The following is a 27,217-nucleotide window of genomic DNA, read 5'->3' as shown; positions in this document are numbered from 1 at the left end:
TTACACCAATCACAAATCCTGTCCAAGTCATCTTCTATCCTCCTACAGTCACTCAACGACGACACCTTCCCGTACACCACAGCATCATCAGCAAACAGCCGCACATTGCTATCCACCCTATCCAAAAGATCATTTATGTAGATAGAAAACAGCGCGCCTACCACACTTCCCTGGTGCACTCCAGATGATACCCTCACCTCCGATGAACACTCACCATCGAAGACAACGTACTGGGTTCTATTACTTAAGGAGTCTTCGAGCCACTCACATATTTGGGAACCAATCCCATATGCTCGTACCTTAGTTAGGAGTCTGCAGTGGGGCACCGAGTCAAACGCTTTCCGGAAGTCAAGGAATATGGCATCCGTCTGATACCCTTCATCCATGGTTCGCAAGATATCATGTGAAAAAAGGGCGAGTTGCGTTTCGCAGGAGCAATGCTTTCTAAAGTCGGGCTGATGCATGGACAGAAACTTCTGTCTCAAGGAAATTCATTATATTCGAACTGAGAATATGTTCGAGAATCCTGCAACAAACCGATGTTAAGGATATTGGTCTGTAATTTTGAGGATCCGTCCTTCTACCCTTCTTATAAACAGGCGTCACCTGCGCTTTTTCCCAGTCGCTCGGGACTTTACGTTGGGCAAGAGATTCGCGATACAGGCTAAGTAAGGAGCCAATACAGTAGAGTACTCTCTATAGAACCGAATTGGAATCCCATCAGGACTCTTGACAATTGCTCCATTTCGGCAAGGAAATATCCTAGATTTTGCAGTTAACACATGGTGTGTCGTGGGGCGATCACTCTGTTTTTAAAATAATTGAAAAGCCACGATCGCTTCAATCGTTTATTAGATGACCGGTTTCAGCACTCTGAAGATGCCATCATCAGATCTGTGAAGGTATAACATAACAGGTTTGAGGGAGTGCTTACATGAGTTAACTATATACATTACAATTATTACAGAATCACATACCTGAAACGTGGATTAACATTTATAAAACCATATGGACATCATGCTACATGAGGTAGACCATCTGATAAAAATCATCGCATCAAATATGTCAAAAAAATTATGATCCGCCGATTCTAACTGGTCGTTAAACAATTTGTTCGGAAACCTCTTTCTGTGTTCGTAAATTTCTATGTTTTTTTTCCAAAACGTTGAGTTTGCTTCCTTTCGGTGCTTTATGCAAGATTTGTTAATTTCTTTGACATATTTGATGCGGTGCTCTAGAGACCCTATGCGGCCTATTCACACATTGTGATGCGTGCTGTGTATCTGTTATGCTCGGAAAGCCACCTTTAGAATACTGCTAATGTCATTTATATGTTTTTTAGGAGGGCCTACCTTGGTAAAGTAAATACTTGTTATAATTCTTGAAGTGTAGTTGGTCAGCTTCGCCAGTATAACTTTACTCGATGGTTACCATTGGCCGCCAAGCGTGTCTTAGTTACGTTCTTATTTTATTTATTTTTATTTTTTACAGACATATTTGTGTATGAAGCCAGAACGCTTGTGTTTTTGGTGTCATAGTAATATGGTTTTTCATTATTCCCCATTCGGTGAGGCCCATGGACGAAACGAGTGCCATGCCGATGGGATCGTACGTGGAGTCACTGTACATCTTGGTCCGCACGTCATTTTCCCCCCTGTTCCTGTGCCCTTCGGTTTGCTTCTGATCTGGCATTCCTTAATTCCATGTGCCTATGCAGGTTTTTGTAGTTGATTCGTACCTTGCTCATAACGAATGTATAGATGCTGAGAGACTTCATAGCAAGTTAATACGTTCTTTTTTAGTGCTTACAATACCTAAGACCATAGTGCCTAGACAGGTAAAGCCCAGCATACAGGTTTTAATCACTCACATTGTACCTAAGTCGTGTTATGAACAGCTTTCTGTGTGCATATCCCTGACGTCCTTGTATGAATAAAGCCGGCCGAAGTGGCCGTGCGGTTCTAGGCGCTGCAGTCTGGAACCGCGAGACCACTACGGTCGCAGGTTCGAATCCTGCCTCGGGCATGGATGTGTGTGATGTCCTTAGGTTAGTTAGGTTTAACTAGTTCTAAGTTCTAGGGGACTAATGACCTCAGAAGTTGAGTCCCATAGTGCTCAGAGCCATTTCAACCTTGTATGAATAAAGGTAAATTGTAATATGTAGTTGTGTAAGACGCTAATGGATAATGTCTGTGCCGCAGATGCTTTTACTTTGTAATTGTCGTACTTTATGGTGACTGTAGTATGTACAGGAAATGTATTCGCAAATGTGGGCTTTGCATGGGTATGTGACAAGCAGTTATAGTTGTTTTAGTAGTAATGATTGGTTATACCGTGGAACTATGTATGCGCTGCTTGGACAGCGCTATCTGGTGGCCGGTTGTGAACCGCTAGAATCACGGCAGGGAAGCCTGCGCGGAATAGAGCAGTGATGATGCCGGCCGGTGTTCGGCGAGCAGTGGTAGTTTCATCTGGTGACTTCAGTTTTACATTTTATGGAAAGAACGACCATGAGAGGAGTTCTTTATATTTTTATTGGTTGTGACAATGATTTTATCAGATGGTTTGCCTCATATGCCATGATGTCCATATGGTTTTATAAATGTTAATCCACGTTTCAGGTATGTGGTTCTGTAATAATTGTAAGGTATATAGTTAACTCTTGTAAATCCTCCCTCAAACCTGTTATACCTTCAGATCTGATGATGGCACCTTCAGAGTGCTGAAACCGGTCATCTAATAAACGATTCAAACGATCGTGGCTTTTCGATTATTTTAAATCCTAGATTTTCTTCACGTATGTTATATCTAACTGAAGCTGCTAATTGTTGCTTCGGGAACTCTGAAGGAAGATTATTCTCGCGAAACACTGTAGAAAATATTTAGAGAACTGGTATGTGTAGCTGACTGCAGAACGATCCTACTGCCGCTAACGCAAATTTCGCGTAAGGACTACGAAGATAAGAGAAATTAGTATGGAGGCATATACACACTCGTTTTTCCCTCGCTCTGTTTGCAGTGGAACGGGAACCGAAGCGATTAGCAGTGGTGGAACGTATTCTCTGTCACAGACCGTACAGTAGCTTGGGGAGTATACAGACGTAAAAGAAAAGGGTGTTTCAGAAAGACAAAGCAACAATCGTCCCAGTGGCAGAGCCCGGGCTTTCCAGGACCCAAAAAAGCGAGACAGGTGAAGAGGAAAGTAAAGAGCATGATCATCGTTTTCTTTGGTACCAAGGGAATTGTGCACAAAGAATTCGTCCCACCCAACCAAACAGTGAATTCCGCGTACTGATGTGACGTTTTGCGACGGCTCGGTGAAAACGTGCGGTGACGACGGCCAGAACTTTGGCGCCAAGGGAACTGGCTGCTGCATCACGACAACGCGCCCTGTCACACGCCCTTGCTTACCAGGACCTTTTTGGCAAAAAAAACATGGCGGTTGAACCCCACCCACCATACTCGGCAGATTTGGCACCTTGCGACTTCGCGCTATTCCCAAAGCAAACTCAAGTTGAAAGGCCGTCGGTTCGACTCTCTAGAGAGGATTCAAGAAGCTTCGCTGGCGGCGATAAACACCCACAAAGAATAGGATTTCCAGAAAACGTTTGACCAGTGGCAGAAGCGCTGGGACCGGCGTGTACGTGCCCGTGGGAACTACTTAGTGGTGGTGACCATTAGTCCAAACGTAAGGTTTTCAACAGATGGCAGCATCAGTCCCGAAAATTGTGGATAGCACCTCGCAAATTCTGACGCGTAGATCGCAGCCGACTTTCCATTCTGTATACTCACTATGTAATTACGCCCATGATAATTACGACCCCCTCTCCCCACCCCTCCACAAACACACACAGAACGTATGACGTCGCACTAGTTGTCTTGCCTGAAATACACTGAGGTGACGAAAGAACATGGAATACCTCCTAATATTGTGTCTGATCTCCTTTTGTCCGGTGTAGTGCAGCAACTCGACGTGGCATGGGCTCAACGAGTCGTTGGAAGTCACCTGAAGAAATATTGAGCCTTGCTGCCTACATATACGTCCATTATGGAAGAACTGACTTCTCGGTTATGTCCCATCCGTGTTCGGTGGGATTCGTGTCGGGCGATCTGGGTGGCCAAATAATTCGCTCGAATTATCGAGAATGTTCTTTAAACGAATCGCGAACAGTTGTGGCTCGGTGTTGTGGTACATTGTCATCCATAACAAATGGTTCAAATGGCTCTGAGCACTATGGGACTTAACTTCTGAGGTCATCAGTCCACTAGAACTTAGAACTACTTAAACCTAACTAACCTAATGACATCACACACATCCATGCCCGAGACAGGATTCGAACCTGCCATCCATAATAATTTGTTATTTGGGTACATGACGTCCATGAATGGCTGCAAATGGTAAAGTAGACAAACAGAGCCATTTCCAGTTACTGATCGGTTCAGTTATGCCCCAGGACTCAGTCTATTGCATGTAAATACAGCCTGCACCATTATGGAGACACCATCAGCTTGTATAGTGCCTCATTGACAAGTCGGTTCTACAATTTCGTGGAGTGTGCACCACAATCGAACCCAACCATTAGCTTTTACCAACCGAAATCGGGACTAATCTCAGCAGACTATGGTTTTCCAGCCGTCCAAGATCCAACAGATATGGGCACGAGCCTAGGAGAGGCGCAGCAGACGACATCGTGCTGGCGTCAGCCGTCTGCTACCATAGCCCATCAACGCCAAACTTGGACGCACTGTCCTAACAGGTACTTTCGCCCTACGTCCACATTGATTGCAGCGGTTATTTCACGCAGCGTTGCTTATCTCCTAGCACTGATAACTCTACGCAAGCACCGCACCTTTCGGTCGTTAAATGAAGGTCGTCGCCACTGCGTTGTCCATCGTGAGAAGTAATGCCTAAAATTTGGTATTCTCGGCACACTCTTGACACTGTGGATTTCGGAATACTAAATTCCCTAACGAATCCCGAAATGAAATGTCCCATGCCCCTAGCTCCAACTACCATTCCGCATTGAAAGTAAGTTAATTCCAGCTGTGGGGGCCGTAACCACATCGGAAACCTTTTCAACATCAATCACCTGAGTAAAAATGAGTGTTCCGACAATGCACTGCCCTTTAATACCATGTGCACACGTACTAACGCCATGACTTTTTTCACCTCAGCCGGCCGCGGTGGCCGAGAGGCTCTAGGCGCTTCACTCCGGAACCAGGCTGCTGCTACGGTCGCAGGTTCGAATCCTGCCTCGGGCATGGATGTTCGTGATGTCCTTAGGTTAGTTAAGTCTAACAAGGGAACCTCCCCATCGCACCCCCCTCAGATTTAGTTATAAGTTGGCACAGTGGATAGGCCTTGAAAAACTGAACACAGACCAATCGAGAAAACAGGAAGAAGTTGCGTCGAACTATGAAAAAATTAAGCAAAATATACTGATGACCTCAGATGTTAAGTCCCATAGTGCTTATAGCCATCTGAACCATCTCACCTTAGTGTACATCGTGTATGTCTGAGGTCAGGAGGGAAATCATTAAGTGAATGAAAAGGCACCCACTAAAATACGTAACTTTATGTTATCGAGATCTTGAAAGTATTTAAACGCGCAGCAACGAAGTATTAAGTTAGTGCGAGAGAGAAACATCCTCCTCGCCAGAGACGGCCACTCCAACTCGAAGACCTGTAGCGCCAGAAGCTTTGACTTGCGTCGCAGGTCCCCGCTGTCTGTCCTGTCACGCTACCATTAAGTTCTCTTGCCTTATAGTCAAGAGTGGGGCAACTTTTTGTGGCCGCCACTCGCCGCGAAGCAGCCAGCAGCGCCGCCGCTCAGTGGCTGTGGCTGCGTGTGAAACTGCTCGTATTACCTGTAGTATTCGCCATCGGCAGCACTGCTAAGAAACGCTGCGTGTCAAGGGGCCCTTAATGCTACCCAACGCGAAGCCGAGCCGGGTCGCTAGTACGTACGTACGTAAATAAATATGCCACGACGTATCGCTGCCGTTATCACGGTGAAATTGGGCTTAGACGCTGATAGGTAGGTGTCTAGAATTCAGTCGCTTTCGAATTTAAAGAAACTGGTTCCTTTGTGTAAAACAGCTTAAAATTTCTGATCACCAATGATTTGTTAAATATTTGACGATAAGCATGTAAGCGTGAAAAAGTTTAGAAAATGTTTGAAATTACCTGCAAAGTTTGCTGCAAGTCATGAGTTGCTCTCTATCTCAAATGCTGGTTGGGTATAGTCTGGGTAATTTTCGCGCCATGAGTGACATTCCTCAAGAAAAACACAGTTTCTAATTGCAATACTTGTCTTACTGAGTTAAACGTTTAACGTAAAATTGTACCTTGTAATGACTAATTTATCATAGCATTTTAAATTTTTAGTCCACCAATCCTTGCATATAAAAATGCAGCCAGCGTGTGCTCGTGTATACGAAACGCGAAACATAGTAGCACAACGTTGCATTGAAATGTGCGCGTTTCCTATGTACCTATTCTTTAAATATCTGTAAAACATAAATAAATAACTAGTAAAAAAGGGGACACACTGTTACCAAAAAATCTCGAAAAGTTGTCAGATTTCTTTCAGATTTTACCCTATGCTGTAATGAACATTCGAATGGGCATATCTTCTTCTTTTGAATGGGTCGGCTAAGGACCACGATATTCACCTTGTCAGCCTGGAGAGGGACTTTGTTTGCCCAGCAATCCCTCATTCTCTGGCTATGTTTCTCCTTTCTCTCCTTTGTCCAAAGTTACCAGGTTATGATTAGAATACTACTACATTACTTGCATTTGGAATAATCATAACAGCAGGCTCATAGTCAGAGAAAAGGGGGGGGAGAGGGCGGGGACGAGGAAATGGACCAAGGAGGGGGGGGGGGGGGGGGGGAAAGAAAATGGACGTAGAGAGCGGAAAAGAGGAGACAGACAGAGAAAGGGAGGAGGTGATAAGCAGATGGCGGGGGCGGAGGGGGGAGGGAGGGCAGAACATTGAGAGAGAGGAGCAGGTAGTGACCAGACACAGAGGGAGAGCGAGATTAGGACTTATATCCGCTCCCATACATACCGGTATTTAGTACGCCATTTAAACAGACTGAGTCACAGCTAGTAACGATACGAAAGACTGAAAATCAAATTTTTGTTGGCCCTCGAAGCCGCTAGACAAGCAGCATAATCGTCCATAATCAATGAGGCAGCGACATACCCTTGAGCGGGGAGATGAAGCTGTATAGTAAAAGTTAACAGAACGCTTTCACCACGTATTATTTTAATGTGGGAAGATGTTTGTTGAATGAATACAAACGTCACAAGCAACCAGTGCAGTCGGTTCAGCCTTAATCAGTTTTCTTCGACGCTCGGGAAGCTATTGTGTGTAAATCAACTTGATAAAGAGCGTAAGGAAGCAGGGGACATAGGTCAGCGAACGAAGTTCGTGTAGTAAACGATTATTGCGGGAACGATTTATTGTATGCGTACGCTCCCATTCTTTCGTAGTGCTTGCACCAGTTATGATCTTGTTTCGAATACTACAGCACACCACAAATGTGTGAGCGTTCGTTACAACTTGGCTGCACGAGCCTGACCTTCCAGTTATTCATTTCTTATGCGGACAATCGACAGGTGTGTCCTGTTAATCGGTCCGTGCACTGTATGTTCGAAAAAGCCGCGGGCTAGAGAAAGCAACTTTACAGGGGGTCTTATTTAGGGTTGTATAGATCAGACATGAGAGGTCGTGTTTCGTATAACCCTTGGTCTAGCGACCATTTGTATGTCTATCGGAAGAACAACAATACAGTAGCTACCCTACAGTACAAGGTGAAAATTTAAACACTATACACTTTCTCCAGCACAGGGAAATTAAGAAAGTCGATCGGGTCTTTTTCAATGTGTGTGGTCTAGGATGAACCTTAGTCGACTTATAAGAGAAGCATTTGTGTGTCGGCGATTCCTGAGAAAACCCCGAAAAGCCATGAGTTTTGAGTACCAGTTGTGGAAATGGCCACTTCTGTCATTTCCGTTCGTGGAAGACCGCCGACACTTTTACCGTATTGTTTTACTTTTAACGCGATGTTCATGGGAGCTTCGAACTTTTTTTTAAAAAAAAAAATCAGTATCCGTTACCGAGCTCAAGAGGTTCAAAAGTTACCGTACCTATGAACGTAAAATACGCACGTAGTATCCAGTCTGAGGCGTAAATGTAGTTTTAACCGACGTAGCGAACTCATGCCAAACGTTATATGGACATCACACGCGTTCCGAGGACACCAAACTATGTTTTTAGTGAGAATTTTTTCACAAAACGTCATGACGCCGCGTCTCTGCATTACCGGCACTTCACCCCCTATACAGACATGTCCAAACTGGTACTACAGTCACAAAAATGGGCATAACATTCTTGAAAGAATTCAAAATGGCTGCCAAAAATTATGTAAAACTGCAGAGACTGCAGATCCAGTGAAATAATTCTAATGACATTTTTTTTCTTTTAAGATACAAATCGTAATGCTGGCGTTTTCGATGAATTGCGATAGATGAGAACATGTGCAGAAAAAAATGTAGCGAAAACGATTTTGCATTTATATTACGCGTGCTTATCTGTTGTTTATGTGTGTCAATGTATATTAATGTGTCGAATAACACAAACTGTCAAAACTTTTCTGACCTACAGAACTGTGTTTATATAAGTAGCATGCCCCGCTGTAGCGGCGAAAAGAAGGGAACGAGTGAAGATGTTTACGAGTAACAGTCGTACAATATTTTTTAAATGAACATACCGCCATCTGACTGTATTGTTGTTTGTTTAATTACGATCTAGGTTTCGGCCTTTTATACCATTTTAAAGTGATTGAGTTTGTCATTAACATATATTGCAGGACTTAAAGCTCAAAATTGGCCATAAATTAAGAAAATATTTTCTCCCCACAATATGCCAGATGTAAAATCATCGTAGGGAGTGCGTGTTGTCCTTAGCGTAAGTTAAAGTTAGATTAAGTAGTGTGTAGGCTTAGGGGCCGATGACCTCAGCAGTTTGGTCCCATAGAACTTACCACAAATTTCCAATTTTTAAAATCATCGTATTGTAAAAAGATGATTATTTTAGGTTTGACCTACAAAATTGCTTTTATATAAGCAATACGACATTGTGCAGAGCCAATATAAAATCCGTCTTGTAGGGAGCACATTGTGCTCATGTGGGAGCGATCTAGACGCTTGTGAAACAATAAACTGGTAGCCAAGATAGCAGGAATTCTTTTTATTCCATGATTACCGGTTTCGGCGAAACTAAAGCCGCCATCATCGGGTCTTAGGGCACATTGATGTTGTAACCTGATGTGCCCTACGATCCGATGACGGCTTTAGTTTCGCCGAAACCGGTAATCATGAAATAAAAAGAATTCCTGCGATCTTGGCTACCAGTTTATTGTACGTAAATTCAGTCACTTGAAAATAGCCCAAAAGGCCGAAACCTAGGTCGTAATTAAGTAAACAAAAATACAATTACACGATCACAATGCCACAAATATAGAATATATCACATACATTCAGCAACAGAAAGATTCACATTAAGCAGAAAGGAAGGAGGAAGGGGATTTATCGACATAAAAAACCTACATTATGGACAGGTAGACAATTTAAGAAAATTCTTTATAGAACGAGCAGAAACTAGCAAAATACACAAAGCAATCACTCATATAAATACATCGGCTACACCATTGCAATTTCATAACCACTTCTACAACCCTTTAGATCACATAACATCAACAGATACGCAGAAAGTAAATTGGAAAAAGAAAACACTACATGCAAGCACCCGTATTATCTAACACAGCCACACATCGATCAAGACGCATCCAACACATGGCTAAGAAAAGGCAATACATACAGTGAGACGGAAGGATTCGTGATTGCAATACAGGACAAACAATAAACACCAGATATTACAGCAAGCATATTATTAAAGATCCCAGTACCACAACAGATAAATGCAGACTTTGCAAACAACAAATAGAAATTGTAGATCAAGCGGATGTACAATACTAGCAAATACAGAATACCCGAGGGGACATGACAATGTAGCAAAAATAATACTTCAACAACTTGCCTTACAACATAAACTAATAAAACAACACGTTCTCACATACAAGTATGCACCACAAAATGTACTGGAGAATGATGAATACAAAATATACTGGAACGGAACCATTATAACAGGTAAAACAACACCACATAACAAACCTGACATCATACTCACCAATAAAAAGAAGAAATTAACAAAACTAATCGAAATATCCATACCCAATACAACAAATATACAGAAGAAAACAGAAGAAAAATTTGAAAAATACATCCAACTGGCTGAGGAAGTCAAGGACATGTGGCATCAGGGTAAAGTTGACATACCAATTATACTATCAACTACAGGAGTCATACCAATATCCACCAGTACATCAACGCAATACAGCTACATCCAAACGCATATATACAACTACAGAAATCTGTAATTATTGATACATGTTCAATTACCCGAAAGTTCCTAAATGCAGTGTGACATGTACCGTACATTTAAAAGGAAGTCACGCTTGATAAAGGTCCGTGTCACTTTCCATTTTTAACCAGACATAGCGTCTGAGAAAGGAAAGAATAATAATAATATAATTATAATATGTTGACTACTGATACCCACCTACCACAATCCAAGAAAGATCCGCTACAGTAACTGTAAGCATAATCGTAAGATGCACCAACCTTCTAAGTTAAACAATTTTTTTTGAGGCTATAATTTACTCTTAAAATTGCCAATAAAGATTTCGCCTACTTGGGGTTTCCCATAAACCTGGGATTTCAGGCCAAAGATTTCAAAGTATATCCCAATTACGATATTTTTCATGCTCAGCAGGTCACGAACCGGCTCCCTCTTGGACTAAAATTATGTTTTGCAGTCAATATTTCGTGTGTGAGAACGTTGGGCTATTTGACCGAAGCTCAGCAATTCCCCTACTGCTCTCTGAGCGACACCCCCCCCCCCCCCGCCTATCCCACCACTTTCCCAGCCGACTGCATATCTAGCGGCCACCGCATTTTGCGCGCACTATACATCGTAACACCTTCACATCTAATTATATATGGATTGTCCTACAACACTGTGTTACTCCGCACCATTGCCCACGCGTAGACTGCACACAACAACACTACAGAAACGCTTGTGTTTGATGCGGTGCCATGACTGGGAAGCATGAATAGCTTCGCATTGTGTTCCACGATGAATTGTGATTCTGCGCTACAAAGGATGGCCATCGTCGGCGACCTGGGAAGAGATTCCATTTCTCCGTATTTTGTAGAGGCACAGCGGTATTACTCCTCTGGGGATATAACTTCAGGTCATTGCTGATAGTGGCCGAGAGAATGCTGCGGGCGCAACAGTATGTCAGTAATATTCTACATCCGCATGTGTTACCTCTCAAGTGACGGTAGATTGCATTGTTGAAGATTCGAAGCAACAGTTGAGCTGTGGCTGGCTCATGTTACGTGTTTGATTAAACCTTGGTTGCTATTCTGTGTTTAGTCTCCCGCAGTTATCGCGATTACGCTGTTATCCTCTCTCTCTCTCTCTTCCCTACCCCCCCCCCCCCCCCCGAAAGTTGAGTTTTGACTTAATCTACCAGCAAGTCACGACTGTTCACATTGTGTTGTTTGGATTTCGTTGTCGGCTGTTGGGACATTCCCGCGAGCAACAACGTGTGTTTTCAAGTTGGCAAATTTAAGCCACCCTCCGGTGGAGTTTAACTGTACTTGGTTATTTTGAATTGAAGTGCACCTGCGGAATCTTCTGCCTTGTGGCCGTTAACATTCTGGTTACCTGCTATGGCCGTTGTAAATTCAGGCAGTGTATTTTCCTCATTCTGTTGTCGCTGTCCAGCACGGTGTGTAGTTTGACGGCGCAATGTACAGGGTGATTCAAAAAGAATACCACAACTTTAGGAATTTAAAACTCTGCAACGACAAAAGGCAGAGCTAAGCACTATCTGTCGGTGAATTAAGGGAGCTATAAAGTTTCATTTAGTTGTACATTTGTTCGCTTGAGGCGCTGTTGACTAGGCGTCAGCGTCAGTTGATGCTAAGATGGCGACCGCTCAACAGAAAGCTTTTTGTGTTATTGAGTACGGCAGAAGTGAATCGACGACAGTTGTTCAGCGTGCATTTCGAACGAAGTATGGTGTTAAACCTCCTGATAGGTGATGTATTAAACGTTGGTATAAACAGTTTACAGAGAATGGGTGTTTGTGCAAAGGGAAAAGTTCTGGACGGCCGAGAAGGAGTGATGAAAATGTAGCACGCATCCAGCAAGCATTTGTTCGCAGCCCAGGAAAATCGACTCGCAGAGCTAGCAGAGAGCTGCAAATTCCACAATCAACTGTATGGCGAGTCCTACGAAAAAGGTTAGTTATGAAACCTGAACGTCAACTACCCGAGGGGATGGATCGGCCGCCAGGCAGCCCGTGATAGAGCACTTAATCACTGGCCTTCAAGAAGCCCTGATCTTACCCCCTGCGATTTTTTCTTATGGGGGTATGTTAAGGATGTGGTGTTTCGACCACCTCTCCCAGCCACCATTGATGATTTGAAACGAGAAATAACAGCAGCTATCCAAACTGTTACGCCTGATATGCTACAGAGAGTGTGGAACGAGTGGGAGTATCGGGTTGATATTGCTCGAGTGTCTGGAGGGGGCCATATTGAACATCTCTGAACTTGTTTTTGAGTGAAAAAAAACCTTTTTAAATACTCTTTGTAATGATGTATAACAGAAGGTTATATTATGTTTCTTTCATTAAATACACATTTTTAAAGTTGTGGTATTCTTTTTGAATCACCCTGTATAATTGGTTGTAGGCGCCAATACTTTCTGTGCTGTTGCGTTGAACTCCCAGTTGTGTGCTGTTGGGGTGGAGCGAAAGTTATCTTGTTAGTGGATCCATTGACTGACTGACTGTCTGTCGATTGGGTTGTCGTCTGATCGAGAATGGTTGGGCCGACTGTCTGTCCCACCTAAGCGAGCGTTGGCGTTTGAATTTCAGGACGACCCTCGGAAACTAAAGAGCGCCGTTGGGTCTCTGCCTTTTCTTATTTGTTCTTGTTTGTATTTGTATGACTTCTAGCCGATTTTTAAGTTACAGTTGTTTTGCTCTTAAGGAGTCAGATTGTTTGGGCCTTCAGCCTAATTAAAGAACTGCTATAAGATAAGGCCTTTTGCCTTTTAAAATTCTGATTTTGGTTTGTATTTAAGTTATTGGCTTTCACCCGATTTTAAATTTAAGTGGTCTTACCCTTAATACATGAGATTGTATGGCGTAGTCAGCCGGTTAGTAAGTTCAAAAATTAACGCTTTTTAAAAATTTTCTTGGCCTCTTAATGTTTGATCAAGTAAATAAAGTTGTATATTCGACTCTGACAGCCGCTTATTTTGGCCCCTTTCCACAATTTAAACTACCTGTCCCGTCCTGTGGGTTTAGCAGGGCGTCGCCGAACGATGGCAAAATGAAGAACAGCACGTCATAAAAGAGGACGAGGAGGAAATGTGTATTTTTTGGTGGTTTGGGATTCTGTTACTGATCTTGTCAACGTTGTTGTTGTTGTTGTTGTTGTTGTTGTTGTTGTTGTCTTCAGTCCTGAGACTGGTTTGATGCAGCTCTCCATGCTACTCTATCCTGTTCAAGCTCCTTCATCTCCCAGTACCTACTGCAACCTACATCCTTCTGAATCTGCTTAGTGTATTCATCTCTTGGTCTCCCACTACCATTTTTACTCTCTACGCTGCCCTCCAATGCTAAATTTGTGATCCCTTGATGCCTCAGAACATGTCCTACCAACCGATCCCTTCTTCTAGTCAAGTTGTGCCACAAACTTCTCTTCTCCCCAATCCTGTTCAATACCTCCTCATTAGTTACATGATCTACCCACCTAATCTTCAACATTCTTCTGTAGCACCACATTTCGAAAGCTTCTATTCTCTTCTTGTCCAAATTATTTATCGTCCATGTTTCACTTCCATACATGATGGCTGCACTCCATACAAATACTGTCAGATATGACTTCCTGACACGTAAATCTATACTCGATGTTAACAAATTTCTCTTCTTCAGAAACGCTTTCCTTGCCATTGCCAGTCTACATTTTATATCCTCTCTACTTCGACCATCATCAGTTATTTTGCTCCCCAAATAGCAAAACTCGTTTACTACTTTAAGCGTGCCATTTCCTGATCTAATTCCCTCAGCATCACCCGACTTAATTCGACTACATCAACGTAGCGGTACTGAAATGTACCGTATTCCTCGGAGTCCGATATGGAAGTTGTTCAGAGATTAGCAGACGACTGACAGTAATACTTTGAGCGGCTTCAATATTTAACTACGTGGGAAATCAGCAGTGCACTTTTACGGCGCACGTGGCTCATGCAGAAAAATTAATCTTGTAGAAGTCAGGGATTTTCATCACTTCTGTTTTTAATTACAAATCTATGTTTGCTAAAATCGAGAGCAAGTTACGTATTCCGTCCGGTCACCTAAGCGTAATGCCTGTTTCGCGATATACAGGGCTATTACAAATGATTGAAGCGATTTCATAAATTCACTGTAGCTCCATTCATTCACATATGGTCACGACACACTACAGATACGTAGAAAAACTCATAAGGTTTTGTTCGGCTGAAGCCGCACTTCAGGTTTGTGCCGCCAGAGCGCTCGAGAGCGCAGTGAGACAAAATGGCGACAGGAGCCGAGAAAGCGTATGTCGTGCTTGAAATGCACTCACATCAGTCAGTCATAATAGTGCATAGACACTTCAGGACGGAGTTCAACAAAGATCCACCAACTGCTGACTCCATTCGGCGATGGTATGCGCAGTTTAAAGCTTCTGGATGCCTCTGTAAGGGGAAATCAACGGGTCGGCCTGCAGTGAGCGAAGAAACGGTTGAACGCGTGCGGGCAAGTTTCACGCGTAGCCCGCGGAAGTCGACGAATAAAGCAAGCAGGGAGCTAAACGTACCACAGCCGACGGTTTGGAAAATCTTACGGAAAAGGCTAAAGCAGAAGCCTTACCGTTTACAATTGCTACAAGCCCTGACACCCGATGACAAAGTCAAACGCTTTGAATTTTCGGCGCGGTTGCAACAGCTCATGGAAGAGGATGCGTTCAGTGCGAAACTTGTTTTCAGTGATGAAGCAACATTTTTTCGTAATGGTGAAGTGAAGAGACACAATGTGCGAATTTGGGCGGTAGAGAATCCTCACGCATTCGTGCAGCAAATTCGCAATTCACCAAAAGTTAAAGTGTTTTGTGCAATCTCACGGTTTAAAGTTTACGGCCCCTTTTTCTTCTGCGAAAAAAACGTTACAGGACACGTGTATCTGGACATGCTGGAAAATTGGCTCATGCCACAACTGGAGACCGACAGCGCCGACTTCATCTTTCAACAGGATGGTGCTCCACTGCACTTCCATCATGATGTTCGGCATTTCTTAAACAGGAGATTGGAAAACCGATGGATCGGTCGTGGTGGAGATCATGATCAGCAATTCATGTCATGGCCTCCACGCTCTCCTGACTTAACCCAATGCGATTTCTTTCTGTGGGGTTATGTGGAAGATTCAGTGTTTAAACTTCCTCTACCAAGAAACGTGCCAGAACTGTGAGCTCGCATCAACGATGCTTTCGAACTCATTGATGGGGACATGCTGTGCCGAGTGTGGGAGGAACTTGATTATCGGCTTGATGTCTGCTGAATCACTAAAGGGGCACATATCGAACATTTGTGAATGCCTAAAAAAACTTTTTGAGTTTTTGTATGTGTGTGCAAAGCATTGTGAAAATATCTCAAATAATAAAGTTATTGTAGAGCTGTGAAATCGCTTCAATCATTTGTAATAACCCTGTATTATGTCTTTCTTTTTAACAGTTAAATGGTATTCAAAACTACAGGGTGATTCAAAAAGAATACCACAACTTTAAAAATGTGTATTTAATGAAAGAAACATAATATAACCCTCTGTTATACATCATTACAAAGAGTATTTAAAAAGGTTTTTTTCACTCAAAAACAAGTTCAGAGATGTTCAATATGACCCCATCCAGACACTCGAGCAATATCAACCCGATACTCCAACTCGTTCCACACTCTCTGTAGCATATCAGGCGTAACAGTTTGGATAGCTGCTGTTATTTCTCGTTTCAAATCATCAATGGTGGCTGGGAGAGGTGGCCGAAACACCATATCCTTAACATACCCACATAAGAAAAAATCGCAGGGGGTAAGATCAGGGCTTCTTGGAGGCCAGTGATGAAGTGCTCTGTCACGGGCTGCCTGGCGGCCGATCCATCGCCTCGGGTAGTTGACGTTCAGGTAGTTACGGACAGATACGTGCCAATGTGGTGGCGCTCCATCCTGCTGAAATATGAATTGTTGTGCTTCTTGTTCGAGCTGAGGGAACAGCCAATTCTCTAACATCTCCAGATACTGTATTCCAGTTACAGTAGCACCTTCAAAGAAAAAGGGACCAAAAACTTTATTGGCTGAAATGGCACAGAAACGTTCACCTTAGGCGAGTCACGTTCATACTGAGTTGTTTCCCGCTGATTCTCAGTGCCCCATATACAGACATTGTGACGGTTGACTTTCCCGTTATTGTGGAAAGTTGCTTCATCACTAAACACAATCTTTGAAACGAAAGATTCATCTGTTTCCACTTGAGCAAGGATAAAATCACAGAAATCGATTCTTTTAATCTTATCAGCTGCAGACAGTGCTTGAACCAATTTCAGACGATAGGGTTTCATAACTAACCTTTTTCGTAGGACTCGCCATACAGTTGATTGTGGAATTTGCAGCTCTCTGCTAGCTCTGCGAGTCGATTTTCCTGGGCTGCGAACAAATGCTTGCTGGATGCGTGCTACATTTTCATCACTCGTTCTCGGCCGTCCAGAACTTTTCCCTTTGCACAAACACCCATTCTCTGTAAACTGTTTATACCAACGTTTAATACACCACCTATCAGGAGGTTTAACACCATACTTCGTTCGAAATGGACGCTGAACAACTGTCGTCGATTCACTTCTGCCGTACTCAATAACACAAAAAGCTTTCTGTTGAGGCGGTCGCCATCTTAGCATCAACTGACGCTGACGCCTAGTCAACAGCGCCTCAAGCGAACAAATGCACAACTAAATGAAACTTTATAGCTCCCTTAATTCGCCGACAGATAGTGCTTAGCTCTGCCTTTTGTCGTTGCAGAGTTTTAAATTCCTAAAGTTGTGGTTTTCTTTTTGAATCACCCTGTATATTGTTTCTCTGCTCGTCTCTTTTTTACATCTTTACTGCAATTAGTCACATGTCTGCAGGTTAGCTGGGTCACTTACCAAGCCACTGCTGTCAAAGCTAACTGCGCCGGTAAAGTTGTTGCCTCGTTATCATAGCTGAGTCGATGTGCGCGTAACGCATAGCATAAAACGTGTCCTCGTTATCGTACTCGGCTGCACTCGCCCAGCTGGGCTTCCGCTCCACGTGGAACGAAATCCAACGAGGTTCCAGCGAATGCGGAGGAATACATAGTGTAATGTTTACATGAGGTGTATTCTTATGACGAACGGAGTATAGTATTCGAAAATCAAGGATCAGTTAAAACAGTTGTCGGCCATCTTGGTTCAGGAGAGAATACGACTACTTTAAGATGCCCTTCCCAGCCGAATATGTGCTTGCATTCAGGACAGAGAGGGTGCAATGTCGTACTGATAAAGGGGTTAATACTGCCAATTTTTTCGTAAATTTTACTCTATTTTGGAATCACCGAAGTTACGTGACATATTCTCTCAAACAGTAAAGTTTCACTTATAAGGGAACCTCCCCACCGCACCCCCCTCAGATTTAGTTATAAGTTGGCACAGTGGTTAGGCCTTGAAAATCGAACACAGATCAATCGAGAAAACAGGAAGAAATTGTGTGGAACTATGAAAAAATAAGTAAAATATACAAACTGAGTAGTCCATGCGCAAGATATGCAACATCGAGGATTCTGTGAGCTCAGGAGCGCCGTGGTCCCGTGGTTAGCGTCGGCTGCTGCGAAACGAGAGGTCCTTGTTTCAAGTCTTCCCTCGAGTAAAAAGTTTACTTTGTTTATTTTCGCAAAGTTATGATCTGTCCGTTCGTTCATTGACGTCTCTGTTCACTGTAATAAGTTTAGTGTCTGTGTTTTGCGACCGCACCGAAAAACGGTGCGATTAGTAGACGAAAGGACGTGCCTCTCCAATGGGAACCGAAAAGATTTAAACGCTATGTCATAGGTCAACCGATTCCTCCAAAGGAAAACACGTCTGATATATTCTATACGACACTGGTGACGGCATGTGCGTCACATGACAGGAATATGTTGTCGACTCATCTTACTTGTACACTTGGCGAATGCGTAAAAAGATTCCAGAATGAGAAAGGCAGAGGTCCCGAGTTCGAGTCTCGGTCCGGCACACAGTTTTAATCTGCCAGGAAGTTTCGTAAAAAGATTATCTACCTTGCCCGATTTAGGCTTTCTTGTGGATGTGACAATCACTCCCAAAAAAGTGATGAAAACATAAGAATTTGTCACATAAACTGAAAATAAGAAACTTTCCACTCCAGGGAAGACTTCAACCAAGGACCTCTCGTTCCGCAGCTGCTCACGCTAACCACGGAACCACAGCGCTCCTGAGCTCACATTATCCTTTTTGTTACCTATCTTGCACATGGCCTACTCAGTTTGTATATTTTGCTTATTGTTTCATAGTTCCGCACAACTTCTTCCTGTTTTCTCTATTGATCTGTGTTCAGTTTTTCAAGGCCTATCCACTGTGCCAACTTATAACTAAATCTAAGGGGGCGGGGGGGGGGGGGGGGGTGCGATCGGGAGGTTCCCTTGTTAGATTCCTCCACCCCTCCTGAGTGCTTCATTTTTTTTTCCACACAGTGTATATTGTGTAATAGACAGGGTAGTTCTAAAAGCAAACTGTAACCGTTCAGAATGTTGATGTGTATACACTGAAATATCTTCATTTGGTAATTCAGGTGACACGTCTTAGTGAGATACTTCATAACACGAATGTTCACAGGGCTCCACGAATTAAGTTAAAGCATTCTAGACGCAGAATTTGGTCTCGAAGGCGTCGCTGGAGTGCTAGTTTTGTCAACCTTATGCCCGTGTAAATATGTTAAAAAATTAACACGAGAGCGGCTCTGTACCCAGTGGTTCGAATGTTACCGAATTGGCCAACCCACGCGGTAATCTTGCGTAAACAACGATTATCTCGTGCGCAAACAGCATTGCGTTGTCCAAGCGATAACTCTCAACGCTTCCGAACGTCAATATATTTCCATTCCTCGGACGTATCAAATGGGGCAGGAAGGTGACTTATCGACGCTATTATCACTTAGTTTGTCTCCTTTACGTCTCCGTCTTCATTTGAATGTTAGACCTTCATCTGTATAAAATTAGAAGACATTCTTACCAAGTCCCTTAAGAGTTAGGGTAATATGTGTGCATCCGCACCGAAGAGGAAGGTCATGGTCGGTATTGTCAGAACTATATACTTATATGGATATGGTGTCTGTTCTTTCGGACATGTCTGAAAGAAGACACACCATATCCATATAAGTATATATTCATCTGTATAAGTTTTGTAATGCCCTAGCGGAAATGAATATTTTATACCTTGAAGCAATGGTCACACAAGTAGAGTGCACTGTACATCATCATGATCACAGATACACCTACTCATAAGTTTCTCTTTCTCGCGTTGTATAACTGTATGTCGTGTTGTGACGAACACACGCTTCCAGTGTGCGTTCACCGCGATGTCGCCAAACACGGATGCGACCATCATGATGCTGTAAACAGAACCTGGATTCATCCGAAAAAAAAACGACGTTTCGCCATTCGTGCACCCAGGTTCCTCGTTGAGTACGCCATCGCAGGCGCTCCTGTGTATGATGCAGCTTCAAGTGTAACCGCAGCCATGGTCTCCGAGCTGAGAGTCCATGCTGCTGCAAACGTCCTCGAACTGTTCGTGCAGATGGTTGTTGTCTTGCAAACGGCCCCATCTGTTGACTCAGGGATCGAGACGGGGCTGCACGATCCGTTACAGTCATGCTGATAAGATGCCTGTCATCTCGACTGCTAGTGATACGAGGCCGTTGGGATCCAGCACGGCGTTCCGTATTACCCTCCTGAACCCACCGATTCCATATTCTGCTAGCAATCTTTGGATCTCGACCAACGCGAGCAGCAATGTCGCGATACGACAAACCGCAATCGCGATAGGCTACAATCCGACCTTTATCAAAATCGGAAACGTGATGGCACGCATTTCTCCTCCTTACACGAGGCATCACAAAAAGTTTCACCAGGCAACGCCGGTCAACTCCTGTTTGTGTATGAGGAATCGGTTGGAAACTTTCCTCCTATCAGCACGTTGTAGGTGTCGCCACCGGCGCCAACCTTGTGTGAATGCTCTGAAAAGCTAATCATTTGCATATCACAGCGTCTTCTTCCTGTCGGTTAAATTTCGCGTCTGTAGCACGTCATCTTCGTGGTGTAGCAATTTTAATGGCCAGTAGTGGATAACTACACTGCGGTTGGGCATCCATTTTCGGTGGAGACCGGTGTTCATTTTGTACTGTTCTGTTTATATTTCGTTGCCCCAGATCCATATCGGTGTCCACATTTTGCTATTTCCCTTCACACGCTCGCGAGGTAGGTTCTTTTTTTCCCCCTGTAAAGCGCGTTATTGCCTGTTAATCTGGCTGAATGCGTTCTGCACCTGCAGTTCCTTCAGTATAGAGGCTTTTCTGTCGGCCGCGTCACCATAGCGATCGGATCAGCTCAGCACCGCACCGACCTAGTTGCTTTCATCTCTACAGTTGGCGCGCTGCGGGCTTTGGATTCATCAGTTTGGCCGAAACGCGCCCGCCGGCGGTGAATGGCGCGCTAATCTCTCTACCGAAGACCAGCACCATTGTTGCAGCCCTGTGTATTGTCCGCCAGTGCAGCGTTGCGTGGAAACGTCCGAACGGGCAATTCAGAAGATAAGCGCTCCCGAAAAGGAAGCGGCGATAAACGGGCGATACTGTCCAAATAGGACGATTAAACAGCGTTTGACTCCGTTTCAGCCCAGGCCAATACAGCCCTAAATTAAATACCAAATACCGACATTGGTAAAAATAGCACGTTGTTATCATAGAACTCGATGCAACTGGCCATTCGACTATCACGGAACACAAAACCAGTTGTAAGTTGCCTATCTAACGGCTTCCAGGGGCAACAAGAATTCGATTTTCAATATCTCGCCTAATTGTTGAGCGAATTAAAAAATTTAGACTTCTGTAATAATCTACTCGTTATCGGGCATGATACGTGTTTCACACAGCAATACAATATTACAGTTAGAAGCTGAATATGGAGTAGGTGGGGATAAACGTAAGCATTTTAGATTTTACGAAGTACACGGTGTTTACAAATTATTCAAAAGTAACCTTTGGTTCTGAAAAGGTAAATAACTTACAGAAACGTTTGATACAGCACTGAATGCAGTATGTCTTAGTTTTATTCCCGCCTAACACTGTTAGTTCCCGACGTTTCCGCTAGGCGGCTTGCACGAGTTATTGCAGTAGTCATCATGGAGTCGTTTACCGGTGCAGTGTTGTTTATGGTTTCGTGAATACATATCCGCTACCGGTACCACACATCAGAGATAATTCAAGACTGAATATAGCAAGCCACCAGCTCAAATACAAACTGTTATTAACTGACAACAGTTTCACCAAAACTGTCAACCTCTTACCTCGTCGGATAAGCGTCTGCCAGGTCTCTGACGCAGCAATTGAACAAGTCGGGCAGTCTAACATTCGTAGCCCACGTATAATGTTCCATTGAAAGCAGTGTGTTTGTTCCTCCTCTTCCGGGAAACGTGGACAAGCTGCGACAATGGATAACACTAGATGGTTCCCACAGGGATGATGTAAAGGTGCGTTTACACTGCCATTTGTATCGGCACATGTATGAGATACATGTATATGCGACTTTGCGACATGTATCGCGACATGTATGAGTTGACAAGTATCAACCTCATACATGTATGAGCGTGCGTTTACACTGGTTGATATCACTGTGCGATAGCTTTCGACGACGATTTTGAAGATTTCACATTTTTATGTGCTGGTACACTTGCTCTTTTGGAAGATGATAGGAAGAAAAGGCGGAGGAAGCGTAGATGGTGGCAGAGATAGTTTCTCGCGAATTAACGCTAAAGGGTGGCGCATATTTTAGAAATTATGTTAGGATGAGTATGGAGGATTTCTGCGGTTTGTTATCGCTTGTGGCTCCTCTTGTGTCCAAAACCAACACAAACTTTCGGGAAGCGATTCCGCCAGAGGATCAGTTGGCAGTAACACTCCGTTTTTTGGCCACTGGGGATTCCTCTTGAAACGAAGATTCCATTACAAAACATTTGCATTGTCGCGCGATTGCTAATGCCAACGTCTCACACACGATTGTCGGCATCCGTTGTCAACATTATCACGCGAGGCCGCCGGAATAATAGCAAAAAATTGATATACGTGCCAGATGCATGAAAAAATTATAGAATGTATTACATACTCTGATATACAGGGTGATTCAAAAAGAATACCACAACTTTAGGAATTTAAAACTCTGCAACGACAAAAGGCAGAGCTAAGCACTATCTGTCGGCGAATTAAGGGAGCTATAAAGTTTCATTTAGTTGTACATTTGTTCGCTTGAGGCGCTGTTGACTAGGCGTCAGCGTCAGTTGATGCTAAGATGGCGACCGCTCAACAGAAAGCTTTTTGTGTTATTGAGTACGGCAGAAGTGAATCGACGACAGTTGTTCAGCGTGCATTTCGAACGAAGAATGGTGTTAAACCTCCTGATAGGTGGTGTATTAAACGTTGGTATAAACAGTTTACAGAGAATGGGTGTTTGTGCAAAGGGAAAAGTTCTGGACGGCTGCCAGGCAGACCGTGACAGAGCACTTCATCACTGGCCTCCAAGAAGCCCTGATCTTACCCCCTGCGATTTTTTCTTATGGGGGGTATGTTAAGGATATGGTGTTTCGGCCACCTCTCCCAGCCACCATTGATGATTTGTAACGAGAAATAACAGCAGCTATCCAAACTGTTACGCCTGATATGCTACAGAGAGTGTGGAACGAGTTGGAGTATCCGGTTGATATTGCTCGAGTGTCTGGAGGGGGCCATATTGAACATCTCTGAACTTGTTTTTGAGTGAAAAAAAAAGCTTTTTAAATACTCTTTGTAATGATGTATAACAGAAGGTTATATTATGTTTCTTTCATTAAATACACATTTTTAAAGTTGTGGTATTCTTTTTGAATCACCCTGTATATAAAACTTTTACCTTCACTTCTTGGAATAAAACTTGCACAATGGCCTCGCAAACACGAAGAATAATGTTGCATATGGCACTTTTTGATGTTCTATGCAGATACATTAACGTCGAAACGATAGTCGGCACCTCCAAAACTCAAACAGCCGCCAAAGAGCCTGGTACTACGCATGCGCTAATCGTCAAAATAAGCGGCAGGCGACAAGACGACAGGAAATGATTGTACTGCGCATGCGCGAGTTCAAATGTCGCTCATACATGTCGCGTATATGGCCAAAAAGCGATATACAAAATGTATACGCGACATGTATGAGCTCGAGGGTCCGCAAACAAGTTCCGTGAATTTTTGTATGAGGTGATGTATCGCGACATGTCAAATTGACATGTCACGATACATGTATCCCAGTGTAAACGTACCTTAACATGAGCTTGGTTCGCTGCCAGGTCACGTGGAGCGCTGCAAGTTTATAACTGCAATTTCTTAATGGGGGATTTGTCTGCCATATCTGTTTTGGTTTCGTACAAAACAGAAGCTGCTATTATAGCATTGTGTTCCTGATGACGAATTCCTGTGTTTATTGCATTCTATGAATTACGTCGTGAATATGTTGCTCGTAATCTGCATGACTTTTGCTCACATCCGTAATAAGTGGAGTACATAATTATATATTTGTTTTTGTTTGGTATGAAACAGAAGCTGGTTTTCTTACATAGTATTGTGATGACACTGTTCCTAACTTGAAATCCGTGTGGGAACTGCTGCATCTAAATGTGTTGTAAGTACATTGTTCCTGTTCTATTTTATTTTAGTTCGCACCCGTTTTTCGTACCTTCTCTCTCGTGTTTAAGGAAGTATTCCACGTTAGCAGATGTTGACTTAAAATAATCACTCCGTGACAAGATGTAGTAAAGTTATACCAGTTCTATCAAAAGCTGCGAACACTTAGTTTTCCATTAAATGCAAGAAAATATGAAAAACGTATGCGAAATAAATTAAAGAGAAATATGAACGTTATACTTGCAATAGAAATATGAACAATATACTTGCAGCACATTTAAATCGAGCAGTTCACACACGCATTCATAAGCAGGAACAAAGGTGTAATAACGTAAACCCACAGAGCACAATGCCACGAAATGAGCTGCTATCTAAAATGAAACAAAAACAAATGTGGACTCATTTCCTCCACACGATGCTACAGGTGCGTGCAAAAATAAAGCAGACTACGAGCAACATACTCAAAGATTGCAATACACACACGTCATCGGGAACGCAATACAATGATACCAGCTTCTGTGTCATGTCATGTACGATGATTTTTAGATCTTTACACTTCTGTGGCGCAATTATTTCCACTTGACAATGGCCGCACGGTCGAAATTACATTGCTGGGTTTTACAAATAAATAACTTTACAGTTAAAGGGCAACCGCAGCGTCATTTTCAAAATTTTACTTGACAGAACCCAGCTGCGAGAAGTTAGTTTTTGATTGACATTTCTCGAATGTATCACTTTGGAAGCTCACGAAAAACCTTTATATTTCCAGACATGCGCTTTAATTCTAGACTAGGAGGCTAACCCATAATCTACAAATCAAAAATACAGTCATATAAATCACGTATTTCCGATCAAAGTACGGGTTTTCGCCCCATATTTTCTCGTACTCACTGTGAGGCCGCTTGGAACTCTGGTGCCGTTATGTTTCCGTATCGGAACATGGGTCTTGCACTACTTATCATTTGATGTTACGTGATGGCTTCTCTACCTTTAGTCACTAGGACGCCATTTCTGGTCATGTAGGTGCCGCCTTCCGACAGATTAGACTCCAAGTTTCTAAAATGGAGGGGGGTTTGCCTTATTGTGGACTGTGGCCTTATTTATCGCACCTCGCACAGACCTTACAAGTATTAGGACTGTGCAATTTTTTAGCACTAGAAATAACGGGATAGTGCGAGTTGCGTGTATTTTCAAATGTTTCAAAAATATATTCGCCGTATTTTTATTTCATTAAACCTTGTTTCACATTTTATAAATTGGCAAAAGAATTTTGTCTATTTTTTTCCAATCTAATAAGCCAGGCATCTTTACAGACTTTCGCCACAATATTATCGTCATGGACTGTGCGCTTACCACGCACGTTGTTAATGTAGCTTGCCTAAGTATCGTTTCCTGGTATGCCCTCGTACCAAAGGGAGCAGTCGTATAGCAAGAATGGTTATAAAATCTGACAACTATTAGTCTGAGTAAAAGTTAGTACAAATTTATCGCACTAGTGTATATTTCCACTCATGTCATGGTGCAACATCTGGTTCTAAGATTTTAAACATTAATTTCAAGAAGAAATCGGGAGAGCAGATGGAATCATCAACCTGTTGATACACATGACACATTCCAGAATCCGCAATATATCGGCTATACCTGCCTTGGATCCGTATTTCTCCCGATCCGATATAGAGCGAATATGGGCCCCGATGCCGTCCAACGTCGTATGTCATTAGTGTCTGTTGGATTATACAGGGTGAATCATCTAAAACTTGAGTTGCAAATATTGCTGTAATTTAAAATGCTATTGAGGTGCGGTTTTCACACAATGGATTAGTAGTCACGGGCTCGTATTATTAGCAAATCAACAGATTGTAACAATACTTAAAAAGCGTATGTTCGTGCAAAATTACACTTGTGAAAAGGAAAAATGCCTATTGACACCAACAAACTAAAAGTAGTATAAATCAGAATGTCAGTTGTGTTTGTTGCCGGATTCTAGTTCGAGTCGTCTACAAGATACCGTATTTTGAAAAGTTCCCACATTGGCAGTTGAACAATACCTGGGGATTACTGAAACGTGGTCCGCCTCCGTAGCGCAGCGGTAGCGTTACCGCCGGGTTCGATTCCCGGATGTTGAGTGTGTCCTTCATCATTTTCATCATCGTTGACACGCAAGTCGCCGAAGTAGCGAGTTGAATTGTATCCCAAACTTCAGCTGATCTTTATAGGTGATGAAATGATAATTAAATGGACACCCTAGCTGCAAACAGGCGTTGATGTACTTCATTGGGGACATGTTGAAAATGTGTGCCCCGACCGGGACTCGAACCCGGGATCTCCTGCTTACATGGCAGACGCTCTATCCATCTGAGCCCCGAGGGCACAGAGGATGGTGTGCCTGCAGGGACTTACCCTTTGCTCGCTCCCCTTGAGACCTACATTCTCAACATGTCCACCACTATATTCGTAGTGTGCCTTATAGATGTTTGCCCATCATATTCATTACTCGTGGCAGATTAATCTACAAAGTCCTGTATAAGTTCGGGCATAGCGTGTGCGTTCGCACAAGGTCAATGGCCGGGAAGCCATATTTTAACTATATATGACGGTAGTATCTGTTCCCAAAAGAACAATTACCGTAGATGACCATGCAGCTTTGCTAGAAATGAAATAATTTAATGGACAGCCTAGCTGCAAAGAGGCGTTGATGTACTTCATTGGGGACATGTTGGAAATGTGTGCACCGACCGGGGCAGCTAGGGTGTCCATTTAATTATTTCATTTCTAGCAAAGCTGCATGGTCATCTACGGTAACTGTTCTTTCGGGAACAGATACTACCGTCATATATATTTATAGGTTATCTGCATTACGGGATACAAATTTTCCAGGTGTTGCCTTTTTCGCCTCCGCTACTACTAGCATCGTGTTCTTCAGTTGATACTAGTACTAGCGAAGGCGAAAATACCGACATACGTAAAATTTGCATCCCATGCTTCAGTTGA

General features: G+C 43.1%; 1 protein-coding gene across 5 annotated transcripts in view; it reads left to right on the top strand.

Annotated features, from left to right (window-relative positions):
• LOC126425294 (pyruvate carboxylase, mitochondrial) overlaps nucleotides 1-27,217 on the top strand; it is a 417,925-nt gene that overhangs the window by 272,658 nt on the left and 118,050 nt on the right. The gene's annotated exons all lie outside the window — the stretch shown is intronic.

The sequence above is a fragment of the Schistocerca serialis genome, chromosome 10 (assembly GCF_023864345.2).
Source record: "Schistocerca serialis cubense isolate TAMUIC-IGC-003099 chromosome 10, iqSchSeri2.2, whole genome shotgun sequence".
Lineage (NCBI taxonomy): Eukaryota > Metazoa > Arthropoda > Insecta > Orthoptera > Acrididae > Schistocerca > Schistocerca serialis.
Note: the sequence above shows the minus strand (reverse complement) of the source record. Positions and strands in the feature narration are given on the sequence as shown.